Raw genomic sequence first — 13,762 nt, forward strand, 5'->3', positions numbered from 1 at the left:
TGAACACTCAAAGTATCTGTTAGGATTGCCGTACCATTAGGATTCATGATCTAAACAATGCTTTATGGAAACATATTACTCTGTGAGAGCAACCGTAGTAAAAAGTTTTAAATAAATATTATCATACATAAGCCCCATGCTTACAGAGAGGAGAACTACTTGAGACCGGGAAAACTAAGTGGCAAATTAATCTAAGTGCTGACAAGTTCCTGGTATTAATGACATTAACACCAAATGTTTTCTCAAGGAAAATCTTTGTTTTATTCAGCAACTTGGGAGTCAGTGCAAGCCAATGACTACAACAAGCTGAAAGCAAAAATGCTGCTATGGTTAGACCTGATGACAGTAATCCACAGAGGGTGGTTTTATAAGTTGATCTGTGCAGCTGACATGGTTGTAGAATCCCACATGAGTGCAGTGAACAGACTTGCAAGAAAATGGCTCAAGCTAAACTAAGGCCAATAATCACCTTACGCAGCTAATTTTGCCACCGTTTTGATAGGTAAGTCACTGCAATCATCAATATGCTGATGGACATGTTGCCCTAGAAAAAAGGTATGCTGCTCCTGAAAAGCTACTAGCATCATAAAAGAATTGTACAAGCTCCTTCAGATTAAGTAACTAAATGCTTAAAGAATCATTCGCAAATCTTTCCAGCTCCTGTTAAAGTGGTACCATGCTCCTCAGCCTCTCTGGGAAAATTAATGTCATTCAATGGTCTAGTCTCTGATTTAAGATCAGCACAGTGCATTGTATCCTAACCCTGGAACAGTGGTTTAATGGTCTGTTCTTTAGAGATATACAAGTCCCTGGATGGCTGCTGTCTGCTATCTTGTCCATCCACTTAAGGTTCAAAGATATACAAAAGTTTAGTGCAAGATTTCACCAAGAATGTGCTCTTGTCTCTCCTCCATTCATGAATATTCATGGACACACTTTATAAAGGTGTAATGAAGATCTACACAGTATTCAGTACAGGAGCAGAAGGACAGTAAATTTGCTGAATGCTGATTATGTTGTCCTGCCCTCTTAGCCTTAAGTGACTGACGTTGCCAGTATGATTCACTGTGTGGTGTGACTGGGATAAACATCATCACCTCCAAATCAGAGATCATGCTTCTCTTCTAGAGGAGAGTAATATGGTTAAGAATCCAGAGTCACATTCATAAATAGAGATAGTGGGAGATGAGTTGACTGACTGGTAGAGGTATGCAGCAGTGTGAATACAGAACTGACTTGTAGGACAGTTTACTACTTAGTCTATGTCTGCAGCCTCACTTTTGCTCATGAATTTTGGGTATTAACCAAAATGATGAGACCAAGGCTGCAAGCACCAGAAATGATACTCTGTGACATAGTGAGAAGGCTGGCAGGCTGGAAAGATTGAGTACAGCCACTACTCCCCTGAGTTCTGACCAGTCTGCTGAGGGGATATGTGCCTCTAGGTAGGTTGTCCTCTGGATGCCTCTGAGAGGAGGTGTGCCAAGCATGATCTACTGAGTGAAAGCTCCTAGGGCAGATGCAGAATTGGTTTGAGGGATTATATCTCCCATCTTGCATGTGAACATCTGTGGACCCCACAGAATGAGTTGTAGGTTCTTGCTGAAAATAGGAAAGTTTGATCTGCCCTGCTCAATTAGTTACCATCATGACCATCGCCAGCACAAATAGTTCAGAAAATGGATTGAACAATAGATCCATAAACAGATCTTCTAGGAGACCGCTGTAGTAAATACTGTGCTACACAGGGTTTCCAATAATTATGGAAGAATAGGAGCTTTCTGTGCCTGTTTAATGATTTACATTAGGGAAGTGTGCCTGCTTTCCATAGTGTTTTCTGCACTTGTATTCTTGTATAGCCAACATACTACATGGTCACGTGAGAAATCCAAGATAGTATGTATCACACCACAGTGCAACACAGCATACAGCCCACTGCAAGAAAGACTATCAGCCAGCATGTCTCTAGTACAGAAAAGATCTAATAAGTACAAAAGTATAGCTACTATCACAGTGGCAATGTCCACACATTCCAGAGTTAGCCTTAATTCCCACTGTACAAAATATTTTTCTTGCCATGTGGAAAGTCTTATACAAAATCATTGATAAACTGAAGATATGAATGATGAAGATCTTTAGCTAAGGAGGAGAAAATCCAAACAACAGTACAGCATACAGAATTAAGGCTATTTGTTACCAGTGACTTCCATCCTGTGGCATATGGGTTGATTCCATTAGTCTCCATTTGCCCACTGTGTGACTCTGACCCAAGTTTCTTGGCCAACACTGAAAGCAGGCTTGTGATTACTGGGTTGATCTAGTTAACTAATTAATTAAAAATGAACTTGTCACCATGGGGAAGTTCTTCATTATTGCAATAAATGATAGCATCTACAACAGGTGGAGCGAAGTTGGTGTGGAGGTGCTGGAAGCAAAATACAAATAGGCTAACAAAAGACAACAAACATAACAGCAGCAAAGAATAAATGTGAAAGGGAATTAGCAAAAGAGCTTAAAAAAGAAAGCAAGGCTCTTTGTGTTACATATTAGAAAGAAGGGGGGAGTACCAGGCTGAACAAAATGGGAGGGAGATCACAAGAAACCAGGAAAAAGCAAAGATCCAAATGCCTTGCTTGATTTTTCACAAAGTAGTGCAAGTGGAGGATACTGCAATGGGAGGGAGGGAGTGAGGAGGGTAAAATGGGGAGAACAGTAGAAAGACACTAGGATAGAAAGGGAGGAGCTTTTGAGGAAATTGGCTGCCATTAGGGAGGATAAAGCACAAGGACTACATGTACTACCTTACCAGATTCCTCATAAATCTAGCCAGTGTTCTGGCAGACCACCCCCACTCATTTAATATTAATCTTTAACACATCACTTGCTAGTACAAAAGTAACAAAGGACTGAAACATAGCACATGAGGGAAGCAGAAAAAAAACACAGAATCAGAGAAACTGGAAGCCAGTTAGCTTCACACAGTGGCAGAGCGAGTGTCAAGGAGGAAATCCTGGAGGGGAAGCAAGAAGCACTTTTAGAGGACATCACTCTACAGAAGAAAAACCATGACAAGTTCAACACAGTTTCATAGTCAGAAGGGATCGCCAGTAAAACATGATCCAATTTTCTAACTGAGCTATAGCCTACCTGAATTTCAGAAATGACTCTAATTTGACCCAGTGCAGAAGGATGTTAGGAAATCTAAAGTGGTTAGTGCCAGAACCAAGACAGAGGACCTGGAAGGCTGCATTGCTGAACAATAAGACACAGAGGGCTATGGTGAAAGGGAGAATGTTATAAATTAGGACACGGACCATTGGATCACCTTCTGTGCCCGTTCTCTGCCTAGTACTCTTCAGTGTACTTGACTGTGACATATCTGAGAAAATAAAGAACAAGATCGACCTCACTGCATGCTGATAACTTAAAGACAGGTACAGCTGTGGAGGATGGAGGAAGAGTCTAGCAAAGGATTTGAAAAGACTGAATGATGGAAGTTGAGGTTTAATGCAAACAAATGAAAGTCTACACTTAAGGAATATATTCCTGGTGAGAAGTACGAGCTGGGAAGAGAGAAAATGACGTCAAGAGAGAAGGAAAACATGTACGCAACTCATCACACTTAGACTAACCTATCAAGAGGACAGTAGGAGGGCAGCAGCAAATAAAATCTTGGGATGTATCTTCAGAGAAGTACATTACTGAAGCAGAGAGAAGACAATCAGACCATACTTCAAGCACTGCATACAGTTATGGAAGACATATAAGGAAAGAGACATTAGACTGCTGGTAGGAATCTAGAGGAACGCTACCAGAAAGATCCAAGGGATAGAAAAAAAGGATAAAATATGCCCAGAAGCTAGAGTGACTAAAGATTTTGTCAACTGAAACCACACTAAGAGGTGTGTGTCGGGTGGGGAGTTTTTCTGGAGCACAGTCATGTCAGAGAATGGATCTTTCTGATCAGGAATGATATTGAGGGAAAGACGGGTCACAGGCAACAAGACTGACTAAATACTCCATGTAGTACTGAAAGTTATTTTCTACATAGAGAATGGTAGACCCTTGGATGCAATTCTTGGCATAAGTGGTAGACAGGAAATTCATAGAGGTATTTAAGACGGGATGAGGCATGTGAAAAAATGGCAAGGGAAGTTAGGATGGAGAGGATATAGACTGTTAAATGAACTTAAAATGTCAGACTAGATAGGCTTATTATCTTTATCTGCCATTGAGTAATGCAATACTGTTACATCATGTGATCATATCACTTTAAGAATGGTGTAAAGGAGCAAGAAGTCAGCAAGGCTGTGACAATGTTGTCAAATGAAAGTTTCTTATCTATTAAAACAAGCAAATATATCTTCACAGCTGTGTTAGTGACAACTTAAATTGTCACATATTACAGAACTTTAATGTTAGGAAATAATCTCCTTTTTGATACTTAGGTGTGCTGCCTGTTAACACAGATCTCAGCAAGTAAATGCAGAAGAGCTATGCAAATATTCTACCATTATGTAGTCCCAACACACAAAAAACAAGATAGTCTGAGGCTTCCATTTTTCTCAAATAATCTGGCTTCAAAAGACTTCATCAGATCCAATAGTGGAATGCCAGGATCATTTATTGGTTATTTACTATGCAGCTCTTGTTCATGGTGAACAATGAAATGAAAATGTCATTGGAATACTGTCTTTCTCCTAGGTCCACTGCTTGACCAAAGTGGTTTCTCATTTCCTTGAATACCTCTCAACTTTCCAGACTTTTGCAGCATGTCTGGATTTTTGCCTCATGTTGTTGGTCTGTTCATCATAAAGTCTGTGGTCTTCTGGCAAATCAGAGGATTGAAACCACTAAATAATGACAGAGATGCATTTCAGATTCCATAGTCTTCAGAAAATGCATGCTAATACAAACCTATAATTCTAGTGACATTCTAAGTTTATAAGAACAATACTTAAATTTTGTCCCTATTTTTGGACCTTGGCTTTGCACCCCCCCCCCCATTAAATTTGGCTCTGTACAGATTTCTTGTGCTAAGAGGTTGAGAGGTATGCCTTCCTTGAGTCTGTAGTGGAAGAAGGTTGGTAACTGACAAGCCTGACAGGCTGAGTATGAAGGCTGAGGAAGTATATATTTAGACCTTAGTATAGAAGTCCATCTAACTATTAGAAACACTTGGACTCAATTAGTGGGGTAGGTGTGTCAGTAAATATAATCACAGCAAAGACTCTGGTCTGCATCATACAGAGAGGTTGCATTCATGAAAACTATTGCCATAAAGAAAAACTGGAATAAGTAAACTCTTTAATATCGGCAAAAATGTCAGTGGTTGTGGAAGTTATTAGTCAGAGGAAATCAGAGGTGAGAGAGACATTTCAGTGGGAGTGGTACAACAGGTAGCACAATCATATTTAGTGCAGAAGGCTGTGGGTTCTATTCCCACACCAGGTAGATGGATTGATGACACTACAGTGCAGCATTAGGAGATTGCTGTACTTGAGTGTCATCCTTCAGATGAGATGTTAAACTGCAGTACCATTTGATTGATTTGGTGGCAGCTCAGGTGAATGTAAAAGATTCCATGGAAAATAGTTGGGGTCTTCTATTTACATGGCATATTTTTTATATATTTATATAATCTATAAATATTTACACATTTACAAAAATTACTTACTTACATAATTTCCTCTTATATATTCTATATTTATCTTTATAGACTTGTTTTTGCGCTAGACTCCCACTCTTTTTTTTCTATAAGCACCATCTGATTTTTCTCAAAATTGCTGATAATATCCATTTCCCATTAAACATAATTGCATTTAATTTTTCATGCCAAATCACCCATACTACATAAAACAATTTTTGTCCATTCTTATTTTATATTCTTATATTCTTTGCTTCTATTCTTATAACATCCATATCAATCATATCCATATTTACGTTGCTACTATATTCAATTTTCCAAATAATTTTTTTCACATAATTTTCCCATAATTTTTCCACTTCTAAATTTCAAAAAAAGAAATATGTTGTGCATTTGCCACAATACAAACATATCTGCTCACTTTTATTTTTATAAGACATGTTTGCATTCAGTGGTAATTTCTTTATCCCTAGTCTCCATGGAAAATCTTGGCATTCTACTTTACTACTAAACCGCTTATTTATTTTCTTTGTAGCTTTAATATTTTCTTCTGGTGAACTTTCCTACAGGTTAACATAATAATATTTGTATCATTATATTCTGATACTATGTTTTCCAATCTTTTTCTATCTCAACAACCTTTATTTTCCACATTTAAATTTTTTCTTGATCATTTTCTTTTTCTTCATTAATAAATTATTTTTTCTCTATTACTTCTTTTTATTCTCTCCTCAAAATGTTTGTACTTAGACAGTCTTACCACTTTCTCATTATTCTCATTTATCCATCTCAACACTTTTGCAGCTTCATTAAATTTGTATAAATACCACTGGATTTACTAATCCCATTCACCTTCCTCTTTATTCAGATACAATACTCCTCACTTTACTGGGTTTAATCTAGATCACATTTTATAAATGTAAAAATGACTTGTGTTAGTTGTTTTTCATATATTCTTGGAATCATGAACACACTTGATAAATAAGCTATTTTTCCCAGTAATGCTGAATTTATCAGATTAACTTTTTTATAAGATAATCCATATATTCTTCATAAACAACAAATATTTCTTTCATTGTAAATTGTATTTCTCCTATCTTTATTCTAGCTCCCTTTATTGTTATTTAGTGTCATACCTATTTCTTTTAAACAAAGCTACTACACAAAATATGGCTTCTTTCATAAATAAACTATTTTAGTTACTATAACAATATCATCTATATATGTCATCAAAAATGGAATATCTACACCTGTTTGCATTATATACGTTGCATTTTTCATTTTACAATTTAGCTTACTTATTACCATATTCATAACTAAAGCAAATAATATACCACTCTTAGGATAACCTTGTCTTATCCCATTATTCATCCCTATTTCTTTACTTAATCAACCATTTATTAAAATGTTTATTTTATTACTATATACTGTCATACATTTTTAATTTTACCACAAAAATGATAATATTTATATATTTATTAATATAATTAATAAAATTACCTCAGTATAAAGAAATAATGATCAATTTCAACAATTGGCTAAGCTTTTGGTGTCATTTAAAGGGGACCCAGGGCCTGTCAGCCTGGGACGACATGCTCGACAAGCCGCATTGCTTCACAGGAGATGGCTTGCATATGCCACCCCTAGGCTTTTGAATACTGGCCAAGGCTCTTGCTGCCCCCATAGTGCCTTTTTTAGGCAAGGCTCAAAAGTCAAACCCACCTCCGTAAACAGCACAATTAACAAAAAACTGAGGGTTATGCTACTCAACACCAGGAGTTTAAATCTCAAAATGCACACACTCGAAGAACTCCTCAGTATGGAGAACGTCGATATCTGTGCAGTAACTGAAACCTGGTTCAAGGCTCCAGAGAGCACCCCAACACTACCAGGCTACAACTCATACCACACATTTTGGCCACAGAACACAGACCAAAACACAAAAGAAGGAGGTGTATCCATATTTATCAAGGATACCTACACCTCCAGGTTAGTGGCACAGCATGATACCTCTGAGATCGTCCATGTGCAGCTAACATTGGACAAATCTGCAATGCAAATTGTGGCCTGCTACAGATCACCCTCCATGACCCAGGACTACCACTCCACCTTTCTGGAGACACTGGAAAACATGAAGGTCATACTGAACACCATGATATTGGGCAAATTCAATTACCCTACCATTAACTGGGAAAACTACTTGAGTACAAACTCCCAGGCCCAGCGCTTCCTGGAATTCATCAATTCAAATGCCCTGGATCAGCTGATAAACCTCCCCTACCAGAGGTGAAAACATATTGGACCTGGTCATCACCAACATCATAAACTAATCACTCTGGATGTCCACACCTCACCACCACCCCCAACTAAGGAAACCCCAGTAAAAACTTTTTTAGAGCAAACTTTACCTTACTTAAGACAGAGGTGGTAAGTTTCACAACCCCACACTAAAGGATAACACTGCCCAATATGCAGAAACCTTTACAAATGCACTCTGAGCACCTACGAGGATGCATGGATTGTGCCATCCCTAGCAAAACCAAGACTCACTCCTCTAAGAGAAGGAAACCAGTTTGGTGGACCCCTGCCATAAACAGGCTATACAATAGAAGGAGGAAACTAGTTCAGAAAAAAAGAAAAAGCCAAGAAGGAAAGACATCCCTGATCAGTATCAGTAAGAAACTAAGGTCTCTCATAAAGTCATCTAAGGCTAACTTCGAAAGAAAAATAGCCAAGGATTCAAAATATAACCACAAAGCCTTCTTTAGCTATGTTAAGAATCTAAGTGGCAACTCGCAGATATGCACTGAACTAGTGCAAAATAGCACAAAATATACTGAACCTACTGATATTGCCAACATCCTGGCAGATAGATTCAGTGCAAACTTCACCCCCCTCTCACCCCCAAAAGGGCCCACAACAATACTGGAAAAGTGTAGTGTCCCAGAAATAACAGATGCACAGGTGAAAAGAGCCCTTTCAAAAGCCAAAAACACAGCGTCAGTGGGGACAGATGGTGTCCCAGGCTGCGTCTTGCACGAACTACAGAATTAACTAACCCCCCCACCTAAACACGCTGTTCAACCTCAGACTCTCCACAGGCTAAGTGCTCATAGAATGGCATACAGCAAAGGTTATTCCTCTCCACAAAGGGGGGGCCACAACTGACCATGGTAACAATCACCCCATAAGCCTGACTAGCCTGGTCTGCAAGGCTATGGAGCGCATGATCATGGAACTCATTAACAAAGACATTGGGAACCTCCAAACACTTGACCCGACCCAGTTTGGCTTTGGTAAGGACAGATCATACCTACTAAACCTGGTTGACTTCTTTGAGACAGTCACCAAGGCCATAGACGAGGGAAAGGTGGTTCATACAGCCTACCTTGACCTCACCAAGGCTTTCGACACCATTCCCCACTTGGGTATTACAGAAAAACTCACCAGCCTGAACATAAACCCCTATGTCACGAGATGGGTTGCCAACTGGCTTACAGACAGAACTCACATGGTAAGAATAGTGAGCTCCAGATTCAACTCTAAACCAGTCACAAGTGGTGTCCCACAAGGCTCGGCCCTGGGACCCCTACTGTTTGGCATATACTTCTCAGAAGTACAGGCAAACACAGAAGGACTATGGCTAACCAAATTCGCCGATGACTGCAAACTGGGAGCCATAATTGACTCTCCATCTGACACAGGCATCCTTCAAATGGGACTTACTGAGACGGACACCTGGTGTCAAAGTCATGGCCTCAAGCTAAATGCCAAAAAATGCATAGTCATCCCATCTGGGAAAAACAAAACACCCATGAATTACCACATAGGTGGCAACCCCCTTAATACAGAAGAGGTAATAAGAGATCTGGGGACCCAGGTAGATAGCAATCTCTCCTTTGACAATCATATTACCAAAGTAGTTAGGAAATCTTTCTATGTGGCCTATCTAATTACTAAAGGGTTCGCATCTAGAAAGAAAGAGGTTATAGTGCCCCTCTACTCGTCACTCATCAGACCCAACATAGAGTACAATGCCCCATTTGGGATGTACCTCACAAGATGCTTCCAACAGCTGGAAAGACCACAAAAGTACCTCACCAAGAGGATTACTGGCCTCAAACATATGTCCTATGCAGCCCGACTGAAAAAACTCCGGCTGTACTCAGTGGCATATCGCTTACTCAGAGGTGATCTCTGCCTGACTTACAAAGCCATGTCCAACTCCGAATTGATGGACAGTCTCCACCTAAAGAAATCCAAGTCACTGCAAGCCACGCACTCTAGTGAGCTAAACCTCACCACAACAATAAATAGAACATGCTGGAGGGATAGATTCCTGTCACAGAGACTCCCCATGCTTTGGAACAAAATTCCAATCTACATTAGGCAGAGCCCCTCACTAACACTCTTCAAAAGAAACCTTGACTAGTGGATGGGTAACAGAAAATACACCCCTGGGATCACTTCATTGGCTCTGCTTGACAGAGGATCAGTTAATTAATCAATGGGGCAGCAAAAGCAGACACACTCTGGCTAGGCTTATAAATGCCCTCGGGCAGATAGCCTAGCACCTACCTATGAACCCATATGCCTCCATTAATTCCCATAATGTCTTATGCTCTACTGCATCAAATATTTTAATATCACCTACCATAAATTTTACTTAATTTCTTCTATTTAATATATCATCTACAATCTTTCTATTATTAGCAATTATTGACATCTCTTTTCTTTCTTACCATATTTTGTCTTAACTGCCTTAAACGCTATAAAAAAAAAGCTACCCTATACTTGTTTCCCACCTTTCTGAAGCTAATATAGTCTAGTTTTCAGAGTTTGCTGAATCCAGGACTGTTTTGTAGTTCCTGTGTTGGCTCATACCTTACTTGGATAGAAGGACGTTTCTCTGTTCACCAGTGAGAGTTGGGAGCTTTGAGCAGCCTATCTGTCCCTGGAGGTGTGTTTTTCAGCTCAGAATTTGTAGTTTATTGGCCATTTTGGGCTAATTCCTATCCCTTTTTATCTTTCTGCTATAAAAACCTGCATTTGCGCATTTTTACACTTGTATCAGCTCAGCAAGAACCTGCCCAGGTGATCGGCAGAGTCCTACAGCAGCAAAGGAGAAGACAGAGACTTTGGTTTGATTTAAGTACTTTTTTGGCAGTTTTCTTGGTAGAAATTACTAATTCCACCTAAACGCTCGGTTTCTAGCATTTATTTGATACAAAAATGCCTTTAAAACTGTTTAATTGTACTATTTTGCACTTTAAACTCTTTTTTTTTGAGCATTTAAACTGTTATAACTGTTCTAGGCTACACACTCAAGTGCGATAGCCATTTTTCTGTGCTTTAGAGTTATTATTTTGTCTTAACTACCTTAAACTCTATATAAAAAAAAAGCTATCCTATACTTGTTTCCTACCTTTCTGAAGCTAGTATAGTCCAGTTTTCAGAGTTTGCTGAATCCAGGACTGTTTTGTAGTTCCTGTGTTGGCCCATACCTTACTTGGATAGTAGGAAGTTTCTCCGTTCACCAGTGATAGTGGGGAGCTTTGAGCAGCATATCTGTCCTGAAGGAGTGGTTTTCAGCTCAGAATTTGTAGTTTATAGGCCATTTTGGGCTAATTCCTATCCCTTTTATCTTCCTGCTATAAAAACCTGCATTTGCACGGTTTTGCACACCGTGCAGCACCGGTTAGCTGGGGTTAACCATCCCTGGCTCCACAAAGTGTGCTCTTCAGTTTTTCCCTTATAACTTGTCAGTCTTTCAGCCTAAAGCACTCAGACCTGCACCTTTCAGCCCAGCACTTGTTCTAAACCTACTGCAGCACTAGATAAACCCCCAGCACTCAACCTCCGCATCTGCCAAGAAGGGAATAATCTTTATACTTCCCTACTTATTCTGGCATGTCTAAGAGACAGCTCCTGGCGTACTCTCCAGCCTAACCGATGAGCCTGGGCATCTTGAGGCAATGCTACAACTGCCTCATGTACACAGACAACCCTCTCATCCTACCACCAAACACTAACTCTTGTGAGAGATGCACTTATACAGCCAATCTAGAGGCAAAGCTCTCTCCAACCAAGACTGGAACAGACAGTCAAGAGGAGAAGGTAACAACTAGCAACACCCCAATCAATAAACATACACCAACTAAACCAACACCTCCAAAACCCACACATAAAAACACCAAGACATATACGGAGACTCCGATTAAAAATCTAAATCCGCCTAGGCAACAGAGACCTCCAAAGCAGACACACAAGCAACCTCCTCCCACCAACACACCCCAAACAACACATAGCCCACAAACTCTGTGTGCCACACAACCACAGCCCATAAGGCAAAACAACTTATCCAACACACTAGTGATAGGTAGTCAGGCACAGCAATGTCCCACTCACCAGGCTAGACAAAGAGAAGGTTACTGTCAGCTGCTTGTCGGGTGCCAGAATCCGCCACATAATGCATGCACTCAGGTCACTACAAGGCAAGTACAAATATGACTCTGTCATAGTCCATGTCGATGTAAATGACCTGAGATGTACCTTCATGGACTACATGAAAAGAGACATGGAAGAGCTCTCCAATCTTGTAGCCCAGGCAGGTATGACCTTAGCCCTGAGTAGCATCCTGCCTTCACCAAAAATTATACCACAGTACAAGGATAAGATGATCAACTTCAACAATTGGCTAAGCTTCTGGTGTCATTCAAAGGGGATCCAATATCTGTCTGCCTGAGATAACATGCTTGACAGGCCACGATGCTTCACCAGAAATGGCATGCACCTGTCACCCCTGGGATTCAGAATATTGGCCAAGGCTCTTGCCACCCCTATAGTGCCTTTTTTAGGCAAGGCTCATAAAACAAACCCACCGCCATAAGAACTACAAGAAATAAAAAACTGAGGGAAATGTTACTCAATGCTAGGAGACTAAACCTCAAAATGCACTCACTCAAGGCACTCCTCAAAATGGAGAACATCGATATCTGTGCAGTGACTGAGACCTGGTTCAAGGTTCCTGAGAGCACCCCAGCACTACCAGGCTATAATTCATACCACACGTTTCGGCCACAAAACCTGGACCAAAACACAAAGGGTGGAGGTGTGTCCATATTCATCAAGGACATCCACACCTCCAGGCTAGTTGCAAAATACGATGCCTCTGAAATCATCTAAGTGCAACTAACCCAGGGCAAAAATGCATTCCAAATTGTAGCTTGTTACAGATCCCCCACCATGACCCAAGACGTCTTACTCCTCATTCCTGGGGACACTGGAAAAAAATGAGGGTCCCACCAAATACCATAATAATGGGCGATTTCAACTACCCCAACATAAACTGGGAAAACTACTCTTGTACTAACTCCCTTGCACAGTGATTCCTGGAGTTCAAAAACTCTAACGCCCTGGATCAACTTGTCGATGCCCCCACCAGGGGCAACAATATTCTGGACCTGGTCATAACCAATATGGGTAACCACTGCTCAACGCCAGAGATCGACTCCTCGCTTGTCAGATCTGACCATAAACTAATCACCTTAGATATCCAAATCTCGACCCCACCCCCACACAAGGAAATCATCATAAAAAACTTTTCCAAAGTGAACTTCACACTTCTCAAAATTGAGGTGACTAACTTTGCGATGCCCCTGCAGATGGATGATGCAGTCACTACAGTCACGACTGCTGAATCCTACACAAATGCATTCTACAAGCACCTGCATGAGTGCATGGATCGTGCTATCCCCAATAAAACCAAGATGCTATCCTCCAAAAAAGGAAGTGGATTTGGTGGTCCCCTGCCATTAACAAACTTTACAACAAAAGGAAGAAACTGTTGCAATGGTTAGAATTGCTGGAGCTATGTCAGACTCCAAACCATTTACAAGTGGTGTCCCACAAGGCTCAGTCCTGGGACCACTCTTGTTCGGTATATATTTCTTGGAGGTACAGGCCAACACGGAAGGACTGTGGCTGACCAAATTCACAGATGACTGCAAACTGGGCACCATAATCAACTCTCCAGCCGACACAAGCATCTTCCAAAAGGGCCTCATAGAAACAGACAACTGGTACCAGAGCCATGGCCTCAAGCTAAACGCCAAA

This window comes from Protopterus annectens, chromosome 7.part0 (genome assembly GCF_019279795.1).
Source record: "Protopterus annectens isolate FY-2018-M chromosome 7.part0, PAN1.0, whole genome shotgun sequence".
Taxonomy (NCBI): domain Eukaryota; kingdom Metazoa; phylum Chordata; order Ceratodontiformes; family Protopteridae; genus Protopterus; species Protopterus annectens.